Genomic DNA, 25,060 nt, shown 5'->3' with positions numbered 1-25,060 from the left:
AAGGTCTCATTGAGGGCTTTTCAATGATATATCGTAAGTGGTACTTATTTCCATTGGTGTCAGAGTTATAGCCAAATAAAATTTTAATTAATGAAATATTTGGATCTTACAAGAGCAAGGCACATCGGTTTGAATCAGACTCCTTCTCCTTTTTTTTTTATTTTTGACTTTTTCTTTAATTTAAATGTATTGATATATTAATAATTTTTAATCTCTGATTGTAAAAAAGTTTAAAAAAATAATAATTTAATAACAATAAAAAATATACAAAAAAATATCAAAGTTGTAATGAAATAAAATTTTATGCACTTTTCATTTAAAAAAAAAAAAATTGTATCTGTAATTTAATAGGCGTACAAGGAAGCTACTTATTTTACAAAAAAAAATTAGTGATTCAAAATATATTTTTGGAAGATTAGTCCATTTTAAGAAAATTTTATGATAATCTTAAAAAAAGAAAAGGTGTTATTTATAATGGTAATTCAGACCAAATTATAAAATACTATCTACTAATCTCCCTATGAAATAATTAATATTCCTTTTTTTTGGAAATCTCTGAAATAATAGCATAATTATTGGTGTTTTTTCTCCTTTTTTAAGCTAATTAATAAAAATCTACTAATTTAATATGTGCAAGAATTTATTTTAAAAAGATTCATTGAATTTTTTAGGCGACACAATTTTGGTGAGCATTAAATATACATTGAAGTTAAAATTTTCTTCTTACAACAGAAAATTTGCCTTTCTTGGTCTTTCTTTGTATTGAATGGAGAGATTAGGAAACATTAAATGGTTTATAGAGTTGTACAGCGTTTATTTTTTACACAACAGCCCAAAATGGATTGTAATGTATTTAGGATGTATGTTTGTTCCACAGTAACAGCTCAACGGCTGAACTGATTTAGATGTATGACCCCGCGTTGGAATCCTTATGTTACCGGAAGTGTCATAGGCTATATAAATATAAATATATTTATATATTGCATTATTATTACATTTATATATATATATATTTATATATACACCGCGTGATCATATGAAAAGTTACCACATTAATTATTCAACAGCTATCCCATCGTATTTTTGTTTGCAGGCTTATACACCATTCTCGGAGGGAACCTTTAACAATTATTTTCAAACGGGGTGAAACCCACCCTCTGTACTACACCTATCCAAACTCAAAAATCTTAACCTTATAATTGTTTTTCGTATGTTTAACTGATGTTATAATGCCGTGTTTACTGGTACGTTTTTTCAATGCTGGAGAAACCTAAAACCCTATGTTTAACAAGAACGAACGATTTCAGACGTTCTTTGGGTCAGTAACACTGTATCCCAACGTAATCTGCAAAAACCACATTTTTAATCATACTACAAGATCAGTGAACCAATTTTTATTTTATTTGTACCAAATTACTTGTCATTCAAAGAGTCTTTCAGTGAAATGTCACAAGCTATATCGTCTCATTAAAAAAAAAAAATAAGTTTTCAACCTATGCAAATTTAGAAAATATTTAAGAGGGAAATTTTGTGTTGGTAATTTAAAAAATAATTTTCTCAGTTTTAATCCACAATTATGATTATTTCAAATGGTTTAAAAAATAATATCACATAATTTTATAGCTATTTTTGTTGGCCTGAAATTTAAAATAAGTACTATCCCAAATGGTTTTTCGCACCTATCGAGTGAAGGGGTGACCGGATATGAATATTCTTTTCACCAAAATTCAATAATTTTTTCGGGTTGTCAATTAATGTAATTAAATGTTACCATGGCCATTTAAGAATTTTGAGTTGGGCTTGGTATAGCGGAAGGTGGGTTTCACCCTTTTGAAAATAATTTTAAAAAAGTTCCCTCCGAGAATGGAATACATGCCTGCAAACAGAAATACGATGGAACTGATAGCTGTTGAATAATAAATTTGGTAACTTTTCAAGCACTGATAGCGTTGAATAATAAATGTGGTAACTTTTCAAATGATCAACCAGTATATATAAGATAAGATGTATACTGTATATACTGTACATGTTTAAATAAATTTAAAAAATTATGAAAAAAAATTACTATATACAAATACTGTACACATAATTGTTACCCGCACGCTCTTTAATATTATCCTGTATTAGTAATTATCCTATATTAAGGAAGAATGGTTGATTTTGAAGTCGAGAGTTCTCAAGTTTAAATGTTAATAAAAGTAGTTGATTTTATTCGGATTTGAATACTAGATCGTGGATACCAGTTCTTTGATGGTTGGGTTTAAATTATCCACACGTTTCAGGAATGGTCGGCCTTAGTTTGTTCATAATTACACATTTTTCGGTACAGTTACATTATACTGATAAAAGTTACTAATAATAACTTTAATTGTTGATGCGACTATGTATTAAATAAATAAATTAATTAATAAATAAATATATATATATATCGCCATTACTTATGTGTATTAAAACTAGGATATTTATTATTTCATTAAAAAATTAAAAAATATATTCATAAAAGTTAAAAGCTCTTAAAATGTAAAGTAATAAAATTAAAATATGCAGTATTACAGACTAGAGTCATATTACATGATTTAAACGGATTATACATTTTTAATTTACTTAAATGCATGAAGTGTTTTTGTAAAATATATTTATACTCTTTTTTTTGAAATATTGTAATGGATTTCCCAATTTTTTTCTCTTATATTTCAGTAAAAAGAAGTGATAAAAAAAAGTTGTTAAAATGATAAAGTTATGATACTATTTGTATTTATAAAATAGAGTTCCCTACAAAAATACCCAACAGGGAACAATTTCTTTGTATTTATTATGAAAAGAGGGGGGAAGTGAAAATAGAGTGTAACAGCTTACAGCTCAGCAGATCATAAAGTTTTACAATGCCAGGTCACGTGGCATCCATTTAAAATCACATTTGACGTGAAAATAAATCACTCGGATTAGAAATGTTAAAGTTAAACACGATCAAAAATAAACGACGACTGCTGCCTAGTTGAATGTAAAGTCCAGCAATCTCTCCCATGTCTTTTACCCTCTTCTACAACACAAATGATATAGGACACACATACATACGCAAAACAAGCTCGTAATCTGAAGACCAGCTGTGTTAAAGCATTGTTAGTATGTGCACAACAATGATTTCGCCCTTTTCACGCTATATTTAGTCTTTACCTTACATAACAATGCTTCACATCAAAACTCTCAGAAAAAAAGCCCTCCTAGGTCAAACTATCAAACAACCCCCTTTCGATTCTCTTTACCATGTAAAACCTCCCTCGGATTCTACTTTGTATTCTAATTTAATCCCTGAACAATCTTATCACATTTTTTATTCAACCTCTATTTTTCATTCCAGTCACTTAACAGAATACCGGAGAATTTATAAAGAGAAAGACAATTTGATAAAGGAACAAAGAATAAAGAACGTTGTATAAATCAGTTAATGGAAAGTATATTAGATTAAAATGATTTATAATACAGATAAAAGTATATATATAAATAATATTATAAATACAATTGTAATAAAAAGGGCAGATTTTATTTCCAATTTTCCACCTCATATAATCCTTTCTTTATTATTAAACCATCTTTATAAATATTTATGTTTATATAAGTTTATTATCATATAAATCGATTTATATACAGATGGCTAATAAAAAAAATATTCTTTTGTTTGTATGAATAGATTGTTCATAAAGAACAATTATTCTTATTTTATAAAATATTTAAATCTCTGTTTTGAACAATGTTAAAACAATAATGTAAATTATGTAATATTATCAAGAGCGTAAAAATATATTATTCTAGATCATGTATACTACTATTTAAATTTATTTCATGTGCTAAAATCATAGAGAAAGAATTCATAAAAAACGCTCACCGACTGTTAAAAGTTATCATCAATAAATATAGATGAATTATTAAAACGAAATATTAATAGACAAATGACAAATAAAACTTTAAATACATAAATGATTGTATTTGTAAACTCATATCTATGAATATATAAAAGTGATGAAATATTGCACGAATATTCTATTAATAATAAAAATTAAAAAAATTAGAGTTATACAAAATAGACATTTTTTTTTTAGAAAGGGGAGTAAATTTTAAGAAAAAAATTTATTATAGTATTCACGTATATACAAACACTGTTTCTTAAGCAGAGTTTTCATTAAATCTAACAATCTTTATTATAAGGTGTTAGATTTATTGTTTGGTTAGCCTTTATTATAAAGGCTAAAGTAAGAAAAAGAAAATTAAAAAATTATTTTTCTTCATTTTAAATCTAATGATCTAATTTTAAAAAAAGTGGTATTTATTTCTTTATAGCTCTGTACATGAAGTATAAACTTCAAAAATATTTTTTGGAAAGTATTTAAACCAAAGAGAGATAGAACAAAAAACATATATTTTAATTTGATAAGGTGGTGATTGATTTTTTGAAAAAAGTTTTTTGTATATTTAATTATGCACTGTATGTAACAAATTCGCGTTAATAAATTGAATTTTTTGCGATATATCTCATCCCCTTTAACTAATTTTGAAAAAAAAAATATTATCAATGCTCCATATATAGAAAAATGTTGAATCAAATTTGAAGAAAGTCGGTTCAGTCAATCCTGAGATATAAGCCCAAACGCAATGGAACATCATACGTACATACGTACACGTATACATATTTGTTTTATTTTTTGTCTAAATGAGCTAGTTGGTCACTAAGACGTAAAGATTTGCAAAAATTTCGATTCGGCATTTTTGAAATGATCACCATACTTTTCCCTTTAACATAACTATTCTAGGTATATTCGCCGGGAAATTAATATATACACCCGGTAATATTTAAGTATGGAGACAGCTTTGTAGTGCATATCTTGCCCACCGGGTTGGTCTAGTGGTGAACGCGTCTTCCCAAATCAGCTGATTTGGAAGTCGAGAGTTCCAGAGTTCAAGTCCTAGTAAAGCCAGCTATTTTTACACGGACTTGAATACTAGATCGTGGATACCGGTGTTCTTTGGTGGTTGGGTTTCAATTAACCACACATCTCAGGTATGGTCGAACTGAGAATGTACAAGACTACACTTCATTCACACTCATACATATCATCCTCTGAAGTATTATCTAAACGGTAGTTACCGGAGGCTAAACAGGAAAAAGAAAAGAAAGGAATGCATGTCTTAAAGGTATTTGGAGGCATTATGAAATGGGGTTCTACATAGTTAAAAAAAAGTTTCATTATGATAGGTTTTTAATTTTTTCCGCCATATTGAATCAAACTTAATTTTTTTTAAATTGGAAGGTAACTCATATGACACATGATTTTGATTTAAAATTTTATAAGAAAAACAATGGTGGAACCCGTTTTTCTGTTAATGGCTTCGTTAATGGGGTTCTAAGCATTCAAAGTTTTAATGACGGGAAAAAAATGTTAACAATAACATTTTATATTCATAATGTATACAATAACGAACTTTTCAGTGCTATAATTTTGATAATAATAAACAATAACTAATAATCAACAAAAAAACAAAATTAAACGGCTATATCAACTGATTATTATTTACTTTAAATATAATGTTATTCCATAATTTTAAATAAATATTCTCGATCGTAAATTAATAATAAAAAAATTTTGAAGGCTACTAAAATAAAAAAATTTTGATTCTACTATAAATGTTCAAAATGCTTCCCCTCTACGCTTGACAGTGTGCTAACCTTAAGTAATATCGGTTCATAACTTATTGTATCACTTCTGGTGGCACAGGAGCAGGCAGATTCGTCAATTATTCTTCTTTTCAATTCGTCAATGCTACAGATTTTTGTTTTTTTAAACATTATGTTTCAGGTGCATCTAAAACGTAATTCAGAGGTGATAGATCTGGGAAGCTGGCAGGCCATTTTAGTTTCTCTACAACCTATCCACGATTTGGTAATTTTTCATTTAAAAATTGCCGTGTCCTTAGATAATAATAAAGTGGTACCCCCATCTTGTTGAAACCATACGTTATTTTTAAAGTTTTTTCAAACATTTTCCCGGATATTTGGTAAAATCCTATCGGCTAACAAGTTGCAGTAAGCATCTTTTTTAAGATTGTCATCTAAAATAAAAGGCCCTACAATACAATGACCAACAATTTCCCTCCCAAACGTTCGCTTTCTAATGGTGCTGTGTAATAACTTCCAACATCCATCTGGGATTATATATATATATATATGGCTCCAATATCGGCAGTTTTGCTTATTCACATAGCCATTTAACGTAAATGTCGCTTCATCAGTAAATATTATTAAATTGGAAAAATTTACGTTATTCCTAATTTTTGCATTATAATATCACAATACTCAACTCGGCGGTCAAAATCATCTTCCGAAAGTTCTTGCACTAGGTGTACCTTACAAGGGCGAAATTTATCTGTTTAAGTTCTTTTTGAACAGCTTTTCTACAAAGTTTTGGAATACATCTAATGACTTTGCATCAGTTGTGACAGTTTTTGGTTTATTGGTTACGATTCACAGTAGCGGTTTCTCCGCTGTACTCTCTTGATCATAGTAGATTTACTTATTCGTTCTCTCTTTGGAAACCTATTATTAAATCACGTACCACTTGTACGTGATTTATTAAATAATGATTTAATAATGAATACTCTTGATAACGAAGGCATTAACAGAAAACCAAGTTTCACCATTGTTTTCTTTTAAAATCTTAAATCGAAATCATGTGTCATGTGTATACTTTTCTATTTAAAAAAAAAAATTAAGTTTGATTCATTATAGTGGATCTAAGATGGCTGACAAAAATTAAAATCCCACAATAATGCTGATTTTTTTATCTACGTAGAACCCCATTTCTTTCTACCTCGAAATACTTCTCAGATATGCAGTATAAAACTATTTTTATATTTAAATATCACTTTGTATGTATAATTGTAATAACATAAAATAACAAAGTAATAAATATAATCTATCAAAAAATATATAATATTAATAAACACTGAAAGAAAACTTTCACTTATGTTTATAATAAAGGGAAAATAAATGCATTTCGGTTTGGATTATCAAAATAAATATCGTTACGCTTTCAACTGTCATTTATTTGTTTTTAAATATAAATATCAAGAAAGAGAAATTTTATAGTGAATTTTTTTTTTTTTCACCACTAATACGACCATGCAAATATCTGTGATTTCTTTCTTTTTCTTCCATAGATTCTTCATTATTTCAAACTGTTTAGTTCCTCTTTCTTCAGTCCATTTTCCTCTACCGAGTTTTAATTTTCACCTAAAGGAACCTTTATTTAAAAAAATTTGTTTCTGCATTCTTTTCAATCTAGACAGTCATTTCTGTAATGTTGAACTTTTTGAGGAGTTCTTTCATCTGTTTAAGCCACCTTGACCTTTATAATTCTAGAGTTTATTAAAAATCTGTTTGTTTAGCCTTCATTGGTTCATTCGGACCATGTGTCCATAGAATTTTAGTTGTCGTTTTCTTATTGTTATTTCCCGGTCTTCAATTTTATCTCTTTATTTAAGCTCAGATTGTGGCCTACTTGTGTTCTTCTTGGGCTATAAACTCTTCTTAAGATCCTTCTTTCTATCTTGAGTAGATGTTCTATTCCATTTATATCTGAAGTTTCCATGCCGTACAATATTATTGGTCTTACAAATGTGTTATAATAACTTAATTTTTTATTTATAGAAAGATTGTTTTTATTGTAAATATTTATTGTGTAAAAATTTAGTTGTTATAATTTGTGTTTTTTTGGTTTAATCATTATTTTACCTGTTCCGTTTCTACTAATTATTTCTCAAAAATATTTAAAATGGTCCGTGATCTTAATTTTACTTTACTTTGTTTCTATTTTCTTTTTGGGATATTAAAAGCACTTATCATAATTTCTATTTTTGAAAAGATCTGCAAACCTTTTTTTTCAGCCACTTCTTTCAATAGGTAATTAGAGTATAATTGAATGTATAATTTCTTTTTCAACTTTGTATTCTTTTAATGTATCAAATATGGTTTCTCTATCTTCTGAAATGTAAGCCTTTTAAAAGTCAAAGTCTTTTTTTTTACTTATTAAAATAAAAAAAATAAAAAATAAGATTCCTCCTTATTTTTATTTGGCCACTATCAACCTTGTTATAACTTTTATCGGCTTATTCTGTTGTTTTTTTTTTTCTTTTTCTGATACTCCTTCATCATTTCAGTTTCTTTCTTCAGATCAGTGGATCCTAATTCGTGTTTTTTTGTTTTTGGCTTTAAACCCTTCCAATTTTACCATTTTTTCCTAATACTTTTCCTGTACTGGATTTTCTCTTTATAAATCTATCATTTTTCTATTAAATCATTTTTAATTCTAAGAGTTAAGTTAATTTAATTTTAAAGAATGGTAATATTTTCTTTGTTAATCAATTTAGCACATCCTTATAAGATACCAGTTAAACATTAATCATTTATATCTTATGAAACTGGAAAGTCTTTCCATTGTTTTGTATATACTTCAGAATTATTATTTTTCTCCAGATTTCATTCTCTATTGTTTATATTAATTCTTCTTTTTAATTTCTCTTTCTTTCCTCTAATTTTTTTTATTCCTCCTTTACAGTTTACGTTTAAACATTACGATACTTAGACTTTAAGATTTAATTACTTATATTAATAGATTTTTGAATTAAATTAATTTGAGCTGTAATGCCTTATTTTTTCGTTTGTGAAAAGATATTTAATTTATTTCGTCCGCTTTCTCCTCCATTTACCTGATTCTTTTATGAATCACCGTTTTTTATAAACCACCTTATTGAAATGTTTCTCCTAAATATTTTTATCCTCGCGTATGAATTTTTTAAAAGTTTAAATTTAATAAATTTGTTACATTTTTAGACTCATTATGAATTTAGTTTTTCTATGGAGGTAATCCAGTTTTTTCGGTACGTTTTGAAGAAGATTAAATTAAATTATTGCCGATTCAATATTTTGGTTAAAAAACCAAATCATCCGCGAAAACGTTAGTTTGAATTCATTTTGTCTTCTTTCCTAGAATTATGGGGTGGTATTCAAATTCCTCTAATTAAGAATTCCAAAAATCTGTATTGAAATGAATCCATCCAGTCAATCTAACCTGAAATGGATTTTTCATCACAAATGGTTTAGATAGTTAACATACGAACTTTATTTTTTAAAGGGTATCGGTTGGAGTTTCTTGAATTAATTTCTTGGTTTTAGGATCGTTTCGCATTCTTTTAGAATATTAAATTAAAATTTTCTTTACCAAATGATAGACATTTTTTAGAAATTTTCCTAAAAATTTCTCTTATATGGATTTCTTCTTCAGACATCTGTTTTTATATCAAGTTTTTTTCTACTACTGAGAGCCAAGTTAACTTATATTATTATATTTTTTAAAAATTCTAATATTTTCTTTGTCAATCTATTTTTGAAGTAAATCCTCTAATTTACGATCTATCATTTACGAGTAATTTATTGAAGAAGGTAATCCTCAAGTATTTTTCGATTCTATTTTATTTCTATTCTTATTTTTTAAAGGATTTTAAAAAGTACTGGTACAAAGGAGATTCCTTCTTAATTGTTTTCATCCCTTTTATTCGCCTTTTTATGTAAGGGAGCAATTAAGGTAGTTTTAAAATTAGTGGATGTATTTCCGTACTCCAATTTTTTTTAAATTTGTGCTACATTATAAATTAAGATTTCTCCTGCAAGTTTTAACCGTTCTCCGGTTATTCCAAAAGCTTTACTTTAATTATTTTTACAAATAACAATATGTATTTTACATTCATTTTTTGCTAAAACGTTTTTTAAATCTATATTATTAACTTTCTTTGATGTTTGCTAATGATAATTATTTAACAGTCAAAATGTGTTTGTTTCTCTGTTGTGTTGATTTACTTTTTGACTGAAAACGTTCCATTGAAAGAGTTTTTTTTCAGCAAATAATGCTTCACAACTTTAGAATCTATAAAGGATTTATTACACAAAAAAAACTACAAAATGATAAAAGTAATCTTCCAAAACGGTTCTATCGTTCTAAATTATTTTTTATAAATTCAGTTTATTCATCACATCAATTTCTTACCCAGAAACTAATCTCACATAAATTTCATTATGAAATAGACTTTAGATATCCAATAAGCATATTAATCTCAACAAACCGATCGCAGTTAAATCTTATTAGTAAACTGTTAAAAGTTCCTTGATTTTCTTTGGTGCTAACTACAAATAATAGAAAATTTAAAGAATTAGATATTATTTTGTTTTGTACTTTATATTAAATTTATTTATTTATTTATCAAAATTAATATCTACAACTTTAAAATCATTGAAATTCAGTAAAAAAACAGTTTGATTAAAATGGGAAATAAATTCCCTTCTCCAATTTTCCAAAAAATATTTTTTTAAATGTTAATAAAAATATTAATTAAAACTTTTTGTAAGCGACATATTTTTATAAGTATATTCTACACATGAAATGTCACAAATTAGAAGTTTCATCACAATTGTGTTATGTTTATATATTAATATTATTATTTTTATTATGAAGAACTACTTACTATAACTACTTACTACTTACTGTCAAACACCAGAATTTTTTTGTAACGGTAATGATATCACTAATAATAATAATAATAATAATAATAATAATGAAAAAAAATAATGACGGGAAAAATTCCAGTTAATCAACTCACTGTAAGTGGCCAGTTAATCAACCATCAATTTAAATACATTTGTTTTTTGTTTGTTTTTTTTTTACACAGACTTTTCAACGTAAAAATAATTATTACAGGTTCTTTAACTTTTAAATAAAAAATAAAAAATTAATCGTCTTCGACACGTTTTATATTTTTTATAAACCATCTTAAAAGAAAATATTTAATTATACCGCTAAAAAATAGCTGAATAAAAAAATGATTAATAGTTTCTATTTCTTTTTTAAAAGAAAAATAAATATAATATTTGTTGTAAGCAATTTATTTAATTACTTTAAGTTAATATTTATAAGTTATTACAGTCATTAAAGTAAATGGTTAGATGATATTTAAATATTGGCTCAAGAGGTAAAAGATGTTTCGAAATGAGTTTTAGATTTTTTTTCTTTTTTATTGTGAATGATCTATTACGATAGTTAAGAAAAGGTATAGTAAAGAGAAACAAACAGTACAAATAATTTCATGATTTATATGCTGGCTTGTAACATTTAAATAAAAAATCTAATCTTTCTCTTTTAATATACAAAGATAATTTTTTTTAAATAATTTTTTACTTTATTTTACTGAAATATGAATTTCATTCTAGCATCACCTTCTTACATTAATATATACGTGACTAATAAAATTTTCTCTTCTATATTTATCGTTATGCTAATAAAAAGTGGTTTTATTTTTCTATTTACTGCTTAATAAATAAAATTTATACAAAATATAAATAAACTAATCGGAATCTTTTGTTTTTAAATCGGGCATTAACTTTTAATAGATAACATAAAGTCAAGTTAAACACACACCTTTTTTTCAACTCATAAAAATTAAACGTTGTTCATTGTTAAAGTACTAATCACAGCACGTTTCCTTGATAAAAGGATTAATTGTTAAATATTTTTTTTATTTATCGCATCTTGACTATATAATAATTACCCGTAAGGCATTTTTATCAACTTATCTGAATGCCTATATAGGGCTATGTATTACGTTCATATTAATTAATCATATAACAATTAAACTACATGTTCTTTCTCTTTTATTCACTCTCTCTCTCTCTCTCTCTCTCTCTCTCATTTTGCTTCTATACATAGATAAATATACGTTTATAGGCCGCAGTTTGTGTTCGCTGTCAAACGCAATGAGACTTCAACGAGATACATCCCCACCAAAGAGGTTACAGTAACGATATATGAGAGTGTATGCTAACCAAAGCAACATGCCCATAAGGCTAAAAGGTTTATAAAAGAACCTTACCTCTTCACTTATTGAGTACCTTATCAGGGTAACGTAGCGTAGTGAAAAGTATTCCTATTATATCAAGTATACCTAACATTAACTTCCTTTCATCATGGATTGAATACATATATGTTTACTACTTATACTATCTATTCAAAAAATCTTTTGTTTAGCTTACTTTTCTGTAAACGTTTTATGTATATATGTATATATAATGAATGTTTATATTATTTATCGTGAAACGAACGAAACTGCCCACTTTTATGTTTTTTTTGTTTTTTTTTTAAGTATTCATTTTAAAAAGGAATGCCTTTTAAATTTTAAATATATACAAAAATATTTAATTCCGCTTTAAAATAGTTCTTTTAATATTTTAAAACAGCCTTATCACGTATTTTAACACTACTCAAATTTTTGATTATTATCTTTTTTGTTTTATAAATTGTTTGATAAAACAGGAAAATTAATAGCACTCTTAATTAATTGTTTTTTCCAGCGATAATCTTTTAAAGGTTTAAAAGTAGAGCCCAAATTTTTTTCTTATCTATTTTTACAAAAATCTATTTTTTTATCTCATGATTTGTTTATCTTTCCTTTTTTATATGATTTCAAAGTAAATACGTTTGCAATTATACAAAATATATTTTATCCAGATCTTATTGTTCATCAAATAAATCAATTTTTATGATTTTTTTTTTTGTATTTTTTTGAATTCTTTCACAGTTCTGCGCAAGAAAACCGATTTATTAATACAGTTTGATTTTAATATTTAAGTATTTTGTTAATTTGGTTTAATATTGCTAAAAATAGATACCCCAGATAAAGAAACATCAACGTTTCAATTTTTAGTATCACAATAAACCTATCTTCTAACTTGACCTGCTCAAATTTTTCTAACTTAAATTGACTGTAACTCACGAATGACTAGCAAATCATCAATCGTTTACATGCATATCTTCAAATAAACTACTACATGCCGGCCTGCTGGCGCCAGTGGTAGCTTCTCGGTCTTTCATCCGGAGGTCCGGATGCCATGTCTGAACGGGGTTTGAACCCGAACCCCGTTCAGACATGGCAATTTCACACACGCTACAAATCATTCATCTCATCCTCTGAAGCAATACTTAACGGTGGACCCTGAAGTTAAACAAAAAATAAAAAAATAAACTACTATAGCATTTCTAAATTTCAATGAAATCGATTGACTACTTTTGGAGAGTTTTTGGCTGCTGAAATTTTACACCGCCTATTATATACCTGTATATGTACATATATGTATTTTACCCCTATCTATATATATATATATATATATATATATATATATATATATATATATATATATATATATATACACAAGTATCTAAATATTTAAAACATCTCGAAAATGATTTATAATGAATGCCCAGCAAAAACTACCAAAGATAAATTGATGGAAATTTGTATACACACGTTCTTCTTAAGTTGGAAGTGCAACTAAGAAATGATTTTTTGAAATTTGGAGTTTAAAAGATTAAAATGGATCTTTGAAGTTTTTTAAACAACACTATTTTTTTTTTTTAATTTCTATGTATCTTCATATGATTATATAAAAACCGTAATCTTCATGTGTGCGTAATCTTCACACTGCGTAATCTTCATGTGATTTCGAAATTCGATCTACAAAAGGGGTGAAGAAAAGTAAAAGAATTTTGAACAATTATTGCAAATTTTCTCCCTTTCCAACTATACTAAACGAGATATTCAGTAATTCAATAGATCTAGGATTGCGAATACTCTTCAGATAAATATATATCTAAAAAGCATTTTCGGGTTTTTGAATTTCGTTTTTTTGGGCACTGCGGCTCTACCAGCATGAGCCACTGTTATCGTTACTGTATGTGCGACACGACTGGCTGCACCTACCTTCGGTTATTATAAAAATTTAAAATTAAAATAATTGATTCGGATATAGTGCGAGCGAAGCCGCGACCGTAATGCTACTATAAATATATAAAGAAATTCCAATTTAAGTGAATTTTATTTTCGTACTCCTTATACCTCTAAACGTAAAGAAAATTCATTTCCCCCCATTACCACCGTTCGACCAAAAGTAATACCACATTTTTTTCGAAAATAGATCAAGACATATATAGATTGATAATTTGAATTTTTTCCTTATCAATTACTTACTTGGATAGTCAAAGGATAACGATATACAATCTGATAAAGTATTTTTACGAAATAATTCAAGAAAAGAAAGTTTATAATGAAAAAAATTTATTCGTATACTCGTATGATATACATCAATATTTCAGAAAACCTTATTCAAGATTGGTAAACGGCCTCTTTATATCGTTTCTCGGTTTTAATTTTTTACATTGACTAAAATATATGTTTCTCAACTTTGCGTTTCTATTGAATGGATAGTCTTTTTATTACGGGTAACGGTGTTTTATGCATCATATTTTTCTTATCCTGGCGCTACAGCCTGGCGTGTGCTTTGACCTCCTCCACAATTCGCCTCCAATCTTCCGTATCTCTCGCCTTCTCTCTCCATCTTCTCACATCCCCAACGCTGTCAGATCCTTTGCTACATCTTGGAGCCGGCGCGTTCTTGGCCTGCCTCTTCTCCTAATCTTGTCTATTCCTTATATTATCCCTCGTTGCAATCTCTGTTCTGTCATTGTTTCCACGTGTTCCAACCCACTCTACCCGTTTCTCTCCACCTGACCTCTTGCAGTGCTATTACATCAATATTTTACTTCTTCATTTCATCACCTATCTCCATCATTTTCCCTTTTTCCCTTGCTTTCAACATTTCTTGCACATTCCAGGATGAAATATTTAAAGTATGTTTCCGGTTTCAATCTCGTTTGCTTTTGACATGTCCATTTTCGTTATCCGTAATTCCAATCCTGATTCGAGGGTCATCGTTTGTTTTCATGGCAGTTTTCTTCTTCTAGACTGGAGTTGCTAACTGCACGCCGAACTTCCAACCTGAAGGACCAGTGGATTTTTTTCTAAGAGTTCTATTCTCTTAAACAGACTTCTTCTTTTCCAGCTTACAAGCTCTACCTGAATTTTATTCGATTATCTCCCTATGCTCATTCGCCCCTTCCGCCGTTAGGAAATCTTCTTCTTCCCCCTTCAGGGCCGTTGGCCATTTTCACTGGTTTTATCAACCCTGGGTACCACGGGTTTTTTTTATTCATCTACATATTTAATAAAATTAATACTAAAATTTGAAAAAATATCATTGGTTTTTGAAGTAAAATCAACTTTAAAAAATTGACTAAATATTAGAATCTTAGATTGTTACACAACAAAAATTTACATCGGTTTTTCCTGATGAAACCATAAGTAAATTATATGTTAAAATATTCATAAGAGAGGGATGTCTAATGATGACCCCCTCTGTCACGAAAACAAACAGTAAATTATTATAAAAACAGTTTACGTCCGTATTAATAAAACATACTTATAATAACAACTAAGATCCAGTAAAACCTCTTTATGTCATATGCACTATTATCACTAGATTATCGAATTTGTCCAGTCTACTATCCACGACCCACCGGGTTGGTCTAGTGGTGAACTCGTCATTTCAGATCAGCTGATTTCAATGTCGAAAATTCAAAGGTTCAAATTCTAGTAGACAGTTACTTTTATACGGATTTAAATACTAGATCGTGGATACCGTGTTCTCTGGTGGTTGGGTTTCAGTTAACCACACATATCAGGAATGGTCGACTTGAGAGTGTAGAAGACTATACTTCATTTACATTCATAGATATCATTCTCATTCATTCTCTGAAGTAATACCTTACGGTGGTTCCAGAGACTAAACAGAAAAAAATGAGTCTATGGACTACATATGTCTAATTCATTCAGTTCACACGCGATGTTTGTTTACAAATAAGTTATCTTGATGCACATATGAAAAAGTAGATAAATAAACGAATAAAAATCAAACACAGACATAAATAAATGGCTGGTAATATAAGAAAATACAGGTAAATGCATAGCATGAATACAAACAATAACAGCAGTAAAACAACTGTAATAGAATTTTAAAAATAATTTTCTTTTTCAATTCTTAATTTTTTTTTTAAATTAGTAAATTAATTAATCAATTAACTAATATAAATTAATTAATTACTGTAGCTTTTTATTTATTTATGTCATAAAAATGTAGAGATTAAAAATAATATTAATTGAAAACGTTGTCTATAATTTATTTTTGTTATGATACATATTTTGAGTTCCATTTTCAAGCGATTATTTAATTAAAAAAAGAACGTGTTAAAATTCTGAGGTTTATCTTGTACAATATATTTTTTCCCTGAGAGTATTTAAAGTTTAAAGCGTTCAGCAAACTCTTACAGAGTGTGTGACGAAGTTCTTTCGAGTTTTTCATTACCTATTCTACTCGTGAAAATAATGGAAAAAGTTCATAAAAATATATCCTAAAATGCTTCGTTTGCGAGTTACGGCTAGTGAAAGATTTCACTCGGATTTCAGTTTCCCCGATGAAATGAGGTCGAACTGAAATTTTTACGACGTTAATTAAAGGGCAGAATTAGTGATTTATTGTGATTTTTCAGCTGAAAAAAGCAAAAAAATTGCTCCGAGAACCGTATATGCAGTAGTTTTTTCAAAACCGATTTATCATCATTGTATGGTGCAGCTTTCACAATCAGCTTTTTGGACCGTTCATATTACCTGGCATCTTAAATTCTGAGGTCTACTTGTACTTTCTTCAAGAATAATTTCCACAGCTGCTTGAAGATATTCCTCTGGCGGTGAGATGCAAAGTATATTTCCAGCACGATGGCGCGCCTCTCCACGTTTCTTGTGCAGTTTCTATTCACCTAAATCATCATTTCCCTGAAAAACGGATGGGTCGTGGAGGTCCACATTCCTGGTCTCCAAGATTGCCTAATCTAACACCTTTAGATTTTTGCGTCGGGGAATGGATGAAAAATATCGTATACAAAACAAAAATACATTCTCATGAGGAATTAATTGTCTGCGGCTGAGCAAATTAAGAACAGCCCTGAAGAACTAAAAAGAGCAAAAAAGCAGTACAAAATTGTGTCAGGAAATGAATTGAAAATGGAGAGTTCATTTTTGAACATTTATTATAAACAGTTACGTATAATACACTTGTCTCATGTACTGTTTTTAAATAACATTCGAATTTGAATTTTTCTAACTTTTCTTTGTTTTATTCAACTTATTTTACACCATTTTGTTCAAATTTAAATTCTCTCTATTTTATTTGTTTTTTAAGTTTTTTTAATTTTTTACCTATTTAACAAAGCTATTGTATAAACTTAAAAAACAGGGATTGTTTACCTCAATTTACTGATTTTCATCCCAGATTTCTTAAAAACTACTGCAGACACAGTTCTGAGACCTATTTTATTCAATTTTCAGATAAAACCCCATAAGAAATCACTAAAATTCTGTTCCTTAATTAACGTCCTAAATATTTCAGTAAGAGTTATTTTCATGCGTAAAATAGATTATGAAAATCCCAGGTGAACTTCGTGATATACTCTGCATATTTTCGTTAGATGTTTACAAAAACATCGATCACTGTTTTATTTTGAGTTAAGTGACCGTGAAAATAAATAAAAAATATTGAGTGAAAAACTATTTGAGAAAATCTTATAGTATAATGCCGTATAAACACAATATTTGTAAATTAATGATAAGTGATTAATTATTATTATTATTATTTTTTTTAATAATAAAAGCTGGTTTATTGTTTTTATTATTTTTTTTTTTTTTAAATTGAACTTCTAAATTTTTTGTCCTTTATTATCCATGTAAGATATGAATTTTGTTATAAATTTTATTTTACATATTCTAATCTCAAGGTTTTTTAACCTCAACCATTTATCTGATTTAATATTATAAATTCCTTTCTATCTCTACTAACATAAATTACCCTGAACATAATAATTTCCTTCAGGTCCTAAGTTATCTATTTTATCTATTTTACTTCGTGACTTCCAGTATTGTTTTTAATCGCCATGCATTCTTCAATTACTAACTTTAATCTCTTAATATATGACCCATCAACCTAGTTCATCTCTTTATAAAATTCTTCCACAAACGTTTCTTTTCTTCTAATCGTTCTCTTTATTTCATTTTATCAACCACCTAATTTTCAACACCCTCATTCACAATTTCGAACACTTTCTCTCTGATTTTTCTATTGTTCTCATGTTTCGGTACCAAAAACACTTCACGCATTAAAATATTTTGAAGAATATCTGTCTAATTCTTTTTTGTATTATTCATACTACACAGATTTTTTATTTTTTTATGAAAACTCTACGATTCTAATTTGTTTGTAATTTCCATCGTACTTCATCCATCGTTCGTAATTCTATTAACTACATAAATTGTACAAATTTTGTTGCATTAAACTATTTTTGTAAGGTTTAAGTTCCTATATGTTTTTTTCTCTCCTATATTTTCTCTCCTTACAAAAATTAGATATTTCTTAATATTGAATTTTAATTAATTTAATTCAAGGAACCCACCTGGTCTAATGGTAAACACGTCGTCGGAAATCAGTTGATTTCGAAGTCGAAAGTTCTAAGGTTCAAATCCTAATAAAGGCAGTTGTTTTTACAGGGATTGGGATACTAGATCATGGGTACCGGTGAGATTACTTAAAAGATTACTTAAGTGACTTATACTGTAAATCAGTTTTGAAACTAGTTGTAAATATAAAAATAAAAAATAAAAAGGTTTAAGTTTTGGTTATATTCCGGTGTTTCTTATTTAAATAATTTTTATAACGTAATTTTTTTTCGGTGCCCTATAAAATGATGTGTCAGGTCAACATGTTGCAACATGGTCGGCTTAAGTCTATTCAAGACTACACGTTTACCGGTATATTTACACAAATCTTGAAAAGTTCCAAATGACTTTAATTGTTGATTCGACTATAAATAAAAATATTTTTTTTTTTTAAATTCGAGGTAAATAATTAAAATTAAAGTCAAATAGATTAACGAAAAAGGTAAAAAACCAAAGAGGGAATTAAAAATTTTGAAAAATAATATTTAATAATATTTTTAATAATAATATTTAACTTGCGTTAATAATATTTATATAAACGTCCGCCTAATATTATAATAATAGTATTTTTAACTTGCGTTTGTTTCTTCCAAATTAATTTCATTAGAGAATTTTTATTCTAAACTTAAATGGATCGTTTAATTTCTTAGATTTTTCAGATTATTTTATATATTAAAACCTCAACTTATCTAACACTTAAAATTTACTTCAACTTCAAAAACTTATTTAGGATTAATTTATAAAACTTAAGTAATTTCTTTGGATTGCTGTTTAATGGAGGTCATCACTGGGTGGAATACTAATAAATCTTTCTGGTATCTTTTTTTAGCCGACTATTTTGTAGCGTGTGAAGATGCCATGCCTGACCGGGATTCGAACACGGACCTTCGGATAAAAGGCCGCTCTATCAGCGCCATGGAGACCCGCATCTAATTCTCTAATTCTAATGTACGATAATTTTAAATCATCAACAGGTATTAAGTATTATAGTTTCATTTAAACTTAAATATTTAATAAAAGGTTTTTTATATTTATTTATAAAGTAAACGAAAGGAGCGATGACTTCTACGTAAAATTGTTATTGTAATTAATTGTTAAATGAATTTATATTTTTTGTGATAAATTGCACTACGTAAATAAGTTACCTTTTTGTAAATTTAAAACTAATTTTATATATAAGGAAAAAAATCAGATTTGTGTCGTGTAAAACAAAAGATTATATTACTTAGTAAGAAATGGAATAAACTTTTATAGTATTTATAAAATGTTACTATTATTATCATAATTTTTTTATAAATGTAAATTCTTACAAGCAAAGTTTTCCTTAGTCTATCCCATAAGAATCCAAACAGTTTCTTTTTCATTTTGTAGAATATTATACAATAATCCCCTGAATAAAATTTTCCTCTACAATAAACATTTCTTAATATGATCTGTTCAAGAGATATTATTATCTGATTAGGGTATATAAATTATTTATTTACTTACTTTAATTCAACTGAGTGGGTAAGAATTTAAAATTTTAAGTCGTAGTTCGTATTTTCTATACGATACTACTCCATATCTCGTTTCATTTCTTCCACCTATTATTTAACCATCCTTCTTCTCCCATCTACGTCGTCATATCTTCTACTATACCGTTTACCTCACTTCTTCATTCTTATTTCTCTCTATATCGTACTTTTTATTCTTAAATTTTCTTTCTCTTCTGTGATATTTCTGGAACCCTCTACAGTTTATTTGTTCAAGAACTCTATAATATTTGATTTCATTCTATACGTAAACGATTTTATAGCTATTTCTTCAATTTTTATATTTAATATAGCATGATTTAAAAGTTTAAAAACATGATTTATGGATGATTTCTTGATAGGGAAATTTTTGTTTGAATATTCAAATGTTGGTAACAATGATAAAGCGTTTTATCATTCCCTTAGATATTAGAGAGCTATCATTAAATTTATTGTAAAAGAGATTTGTTAGTACAATTCACCTCTGTCATTTAGTATCTCAATTCAGAGTCAAATGTTATTCCGGGAGGCCGTATATTTTAACCGATTTAAATTGACGAATCGTAGTAAACTGTCTTACGGAATAATTCTTTAAAATCAGTAAAACTTTTGTAGCTCCACTTATAATGGATTTATGTAATGCATGCATTACAAGAGTTAAAAAGAAGAAATGGTTTACCAGTTTTCTTAAAAAATGATTTTAGATAGTTTATTTGTCCAGCAAAATAATAATTATTCAACCTAAATAGATATAAACAAACTACCAATAAAGAAGGATTTAGGATCTTATATTCACCTTTCCCATTTATTCCCAATCATTCAAAAAGCAATCTCTTTATTCATAAAAATTTGGGATTGTTATATCTCCTAAAATACACGGTTGTAAAGGGAATTACTATTTTTTTTTGTTTTTATCAGTCAAAAAACATTGGAAACCAATCGAAAAAGTATAATTACTTTCTAATTATAACCGCAATTTGATGAAGGAAATATTGAGTTTGAAAAAACTAGAAACTAGAATTTAAAACTAGATCGTGAATACCGGTGTTCTCTGGTGGTTGGGTTTAAATTAACTACACATATCAGGAATGGTGGAACACTGAGACTGTACAAGACTACACTTCATTTACACTTATACGTATCATCCTCATTCATCCTCTGAAGTAATACCTGAACGGTAATTCCCGGAGGCTAAACAACAAAGAAAAGTTTAAGCCAAACATCAATGATACCCTGGTCAAAATGCAGTAGACGTTAAGATAGTTGTACAAATAGATTGATTGTTGAGGGGACATTACTACTTTCAGAAAAAAATATTTCATAAGTACTTTGTTTCTACCTCAGATGCTTTATAGCCCTTAGAAAGTCTGGGCCTAATTGTGCATTTAATATTTGTCAAAATAATGTATCTTTTTGTCAAAAAAAACCACGAAATACAGTGGATACACTCTTCCCGACGAAAAGTATTTATGGTGTCTTGGTTTTGCATAATTTAACAGGGTTGCTTTTTTATTAATCCACCACCAGTCCAATACACTGATTCGAAAAGTCGCATTTAAATGTTTCTAACAGCTAAAGAAAAGTATGGGGTTGCCTTATCATACTCTTCTTTTTATCACAAATTGGTTCAGAATTTATTTCCGAGTCCAGATCTTTCGAAAACTACTAAAAATACAATTCTGGGACCTATTCTTTTTCTATTTTTCCGGTTAGTTTCATAAAAAAAAAACCACTAACTTTAACCTTTAATTTGTTTCACAATAATTATTAGTCTGGTTTAATTTTACTGAAAGAGCAGAAATCAGAGTGAAATCTTTCACCACCCGAACTCGCTAACGAAGCATTTCCGAACCTATGTTAATATGAAGTTCTTTACTTTAACCAGTAGAACATGTCCTAAAAATGTTTTATATTCTTTTTAAATCAATTTGTATATAAATAACTTAATCGCTTCATTTAATTAAGTTACATAACTGTTACTCTCAAAGCTAATTACACAAGTTAACAATATTTGTGAAATATAATTGTCATTTATTAATAATTCCTAAAACACGTCTTCACGTATAATATTGTTACATTCATTCCTGTTTATGTGTAATTTTGAATGTAGGGGTTGTCACTTGTAATATAATTATAGAAATAAAATTAATGGCACGTTAAATATAAAAGAAAATGAAGGAGAAATAATAATTATTTATGCTCAGCTCTTTATTATAGAAGAATGTTTAAGGATTAGATGGAAACTGTTTACTGCTATTATTGTTATAGTTTTACAGTTGGTTATAACATTTTAAGGTAAATGCTACTTAAATAGTTACATATAAAATCTATGTAATCTAAAATAATAGGTTTAATGTAACGATACTAGCGTAAAATAGAGTGCATTTACTATAAAGTTTGTATTTATTTTATGACAATTGTTTGTCTGACTATTTCAGTATTGTTAAGAAAGCGGTTCAGTGATATCTTTTATTTTTAAAAGAAGGATCTAAAATATATAACAGCTAGCAATAACTTTAATGTATATATTCGAAAAAAAATTGTTAATTTTAATTCGATTATTTCACTAGTGCATAAAGAGACGTCTTTTCCGTTCCAAAAACCGCGGGAAACTACTGAACCCATTATTACGAAATTTTAACTGTAGTTTTTATGACCCCAGTGTATGTAACATAATTAAAAACTCACCAGTTTCAATACTACATAAATTATACATATATAAAACGTATAAATAAATAATCTAGAACTTCTTTTCCTAAATGCAATGCCATATATATCGTTAGATTTTGTCTATATGATTATTGTCGATGTGAATATCAACTTCAGAAGATTATTATATGCTTTACTAAATTTAATGTCATTGCTTATAAAATATTAATTTGTATTATCATAATATTCTTAAAAAAAACAAATTAGATTAATAACAAAAATAAAGGAATTGAAAACTATTTCCAGATTTTGCATTGTTTTGATAGTTTGAGGATTACTGAACTTCGACATCAACAAAGACTTCTACAAAAGATTATTATTTGTTTTATTAAATTTAATGTCATTATCTATTCTAACATCCTGATTCCGTAGGGGAAGGCTCCGTAGGGGTAGAGGGACATTCCCATCGGTGTACTACTATTTAATGAATTCAAAATAAAACACATCTCACCGAGTCTTAAGCAAGACTGAAAATACCTAACTAACAAAGGAATTGAACTATCTACCCGTAGAAAGTAAAAGTTAGTTCAACACACAACACGAAAAATAAAAATATTACACAGAACAATAAAAACACAGTAACATTGAAAAAAAAACAAAACAAAGAACAAAAACAACAACAACAAAAACATAATTTATAAAACAAAAATCAACAAAAATGAATAAAAGATAAATCCAAGCAGAGCTTTAGATCCCCTCAGCAATCCTTTCCTTTGCTAAGTACACTACAAAACTCTCCACTATTGCCCATTCGGCTCCTCCAGTTTACACGGAGATCCAACGCCGACCCGATAATATCAAGCCGATAGATGATCTCCGTACGCATTAACTGGTACTTCGAGCACTCATAAAGAATATACCAGGTGTCCAATTGTCCATACTGGGAGTGACCCGCGCGAGAACTCATCCTAACGCGAGCAAAGTAGCACTGTGTAGCTTTTTACGTACGAATTAAGTTTCATCAGGATAACCAACACACATAATTGGTATACATTAATTTTTCAATTTTGTATTAATATTTTCATAATGTCTAGGTTGATGAGGTCACAGATAGCAAGAAGAATTCTACAGCTACGAGAAAAAATTCATGCGGGTTTCTGAGGAGTCTGCCCTTATCTTTAAAATAGCAGTTATATGTGGTTACCCGTACGAAGTACGGGTAACAAAATATTTTGCACGTTTCTTAGCGATCAGATCAGATGACATAATTGTTTTCTCATTTTTTTATTTTGTATTTAGTATTTTTTTATTTAATGTTGTTAATCTTTTTTGTTGAGTTTATTGTAGACAAATTTTTGAATAACATAATTTAACGAATGGACTTGTACACAATATTTACAGATTTTCTTTCTGAGATGTATATAAAAAGACTCTTCCCACAGGAGACTCTGGAACAACAAGCCGCATATAGTTGCGCATGAGAGAAACATTGATTCTCCAAGTGGAGAACAGTCACCTGAAGCGTCTGCCCGTGGGAATTATTTCCTTTCATCGACAAAACAACTTGAAGTAAAATTAGGGAGCTTGAAAGTGAATAGCAAGTCTAAAGGAATGTACACCGTACACCGTCACACATTTAAACTTACTTTTATCGATAATTGAAAGAGACATCGAAAAAGATTAAGATACCTTTATTGTAGAAAATTTAATTTCAAATTCTACAAGTATAATAATAAATTTTTTTTGCACAAAATAAACAGATTATAAGTAAGAATAAAATTATTTACAGCTATAAATTCTTAATACATCTTAATAGACATAGGTACCCCCTATTGTAATAACTGTATTGGAGGAAACCATCCAATTATTTTTCATTGAGTAAAATAATAAACTAATCATTATTGAATAATGGTCAAATCTGGATTTTCAAGTGGATTTTAAAATTAATTACACGATACAAGTCTTGCAGTACTAAAACTTTAGCTTGTGACGAGATTAGATATACATGTAGATTAAATAACTCAGAACCATAAATACAATACAAGAATACAGCGATAAAATTGAAAATGGAATTAATTCTATACAAAACTGAAAGAAAAATAAAGATAATAAAAACATGAAATTTTTGTCATCGATTCCAGCTAGAATCACAGGCCAATCAATTAAAAAAACTCGTAATTGACAACAACCATTCACAAATTGATAGTGAAAACCTTTTAGAGTCTTCTATGAATTTAAGTTCCCTTGGTAAGTAATTAAATGTTTTTGAACCTAAGTATGAATAAAACGTTTAAATAACTCAATTCTTGACCTAGGAGGAACTTCTCTATCAGCTTGCTGCAAAGGCTTCGTAACCAAAGTACCAAGGATCC

The 25,060-nt window shown here is 28.0% G+C and overlaps 1 long non-coding RNA gene across 1 annotated transcript in view; it reads left to right on the top strand.

The window, feature by feature from the left end:
• Window positions 1–19,570, top strand: part of LOC142330814 (uncharacterized) — a 321,599-nt gene extending 302,029 nt beyond the window's left edge. The window contains exon 3 of the long non-coding RNA XR_012757842.1: window positions 19,358–19,570. This is a non-coding gene — a long non-coding RNA (uncharacterized LOC142330814). The remainder of the gene's footprint in view (window positions 1–19,357) is intronic.
• The last annotated feature ends 5,490 nt before the right edge of the window (window positions 19,571–25,060 follow it).

The sequence above is a fragment of the Lycorma delicatula genome, chromosome 10 (genome assembly GCF_047948215.1).
Source record: "Lycorma delicatula isolate Av1 chromosome 10, ASM4794821v1, whole genome shotgun sequence".
NCBI classification, from domain to species: domain Eukaryota; kingdom Metazoa; phylum Arthropoda; class Insecta; order Hemiptera; family Fulgoridae; genus Lycorma; species Lycorma delicatula.
The sequence above is the reverse complement of the archived record's forward strand: the minus strand, read 5'-3'. Positions and strand labels throughout refer to the sequence as shown.